Source organism: Trachymyrmex cornetzi, unplaced genomic scaffold (genome assembly GCF_001594075.2).
Source record: "Trachymyrmex cornetzi isolate Tcor2-1 unplaced genomic scaffold, Tcor1.1 scaffold370, whole genome shotgun sequence".
Classification (NCBI taxonomy): Eukaryota; Metazoa; Arthropoda; class Insecta; order Hymenoptera; family Formicidae; genus Trachymyrmex; species Trachymyrmex cornetzi.
The window spans coordinates 28,181-29,999 of record NW_017298430.1 but is presented as its reverse complement, the minus strand read 5'-3'; positions in this window follow the sequence as shown (position 1 = coordinate 29,999).

The following is a 1,819-nucleotide window of genomic DNA, read 5'->3' as shown; positions in this document are numbered from 1 at the left end:
GTTATTTTATATATTTTAAACTTATTTGTCAATTTAGTGTGCGGTAGTGTCCACTTGGCGCTACAAATACTTTGAAACATTTGATTGATCAGAAGAAAGAAGTTTAATTAAAACGTTCAATGAACTCTTGTACCTGTTTGGTCTATAATATATTTTTGGATCGAATGGAATCCGCCAATCAAATGCAAGAGCGCTCAGTGAAGGGTTGACCATTTTGGATTAGTGCTGGAATTTATTTGCAACTTTTAGCCGAATATAAAAAGAATTTTTTTTATAAAAAACATTGTATATGTGTGCTATTTCATATTCATATTTATATTCATATGTGTTTATATTACTTTAACGAAAACCGTTTTTGCCATACAATTTTTTTATCTTTTTGAATAAAATTGTATAACATGTAAATGTAAGCCAATCTTTTTTTTTTAATTGTCCTAGGCTGCATTACACTGATGATTCCGTGTATCATCCTTGTTTAATATCAGGTGAAAAACAAGGGTAAAACGATACATGAAGGCAGAGTTGGATAACGTTTCTGAATACACCCTAATGGTATCGATACTACTAGTAAAAATTCCGATGAAAAAGGTAACTTAAAAGTAACTTAAAGTAACTTAACGTTAAAAACGTTACAGTTACAGTTACTTTTTCAGTAACTGTAACTGTAACGAATTACTTTTCAGAGTCAATAACTTGTAACGGTAATTAATTACTTTTTGAAACAGAAAAACTGTAACTGTAATTAATTACTTTTACAAAGTAACTTTCCCATCCCTGCGTATTGGATACTTATTCGATCTGTATTTTTTTCTGTCGCTGGGCTGTGTATTATAAGTTATTTCATATAAGAATTTGTTTATATAATAAATAGGATATGTGAATTAATTTAAATAAGACTTTTAGAAGCTCTACTAACACATCTTTTGATTCCTTTACTAAGAGCATGTTTAAAGAGTTCCACATATTGACCAAATTTTGATTCAAGCCACTCATTTATGTCTCCTGCAAACAAACACCATTTTTTGAAATAATATTCTCTTTTATGAATTCTCCCCTCATTTTTTATATAAAATATAAAATCTTATTACTTTCGAAGGTTATCTCGTTCTGTAAAGTGTCCGACGTTGATAATTGCAAATAATTTACCACATAAATGAGCTCTAAGGGTCAAAATTTGATTCGGAAAATATCATGCAACACAGGAGATCTAAACAAAATAGTTATGGAAACATTACAAATGATAATAAAACGATTTCAACTAATTTAATTGCACAGAAAGAACGATTCTGCTGAAAATTTAGTTAAATATAGATTTAAAAATAATTATATTTGCTTTGTCTCATACGAGTTTTTTCTATAAAAGTATATTGGACCTTCAATACACATATACTTTAGTGAAAATTAAAGGCTTCTCACAACGTCAAATAAATGTAAACAGAGCGTTTTAACTTCTTAGAAACCCTCATTGATTTTCCATTAACCCTTTGCAGTTTCGAACATTCATACACGGTTCGCGAATGTTCTAAAAAGCATGTATAGAATATTTCTTTATGTTTTACAAAAAACTTAATTTCAATTATTTTTGTGTTTATACCACGATTTTGTTTCATTTTTATAAATTATTTAAACTGTGTTTAGCGAGCTCGCTTAGGTCTACGGTGTCACGTCCTGAGCGCGAGACTTTCGTGGTCACGAGACGCGGCATAACTCTGCGGGAACGTGAGCGCGGAGCGGGGCGCGCGGGGCGAAGCCTTGGCTTCTACGCGGTGTTTTGACGCGTTTTTCTTTCGTTAGGAATCGGCAGCTGTCACCAGTGCTC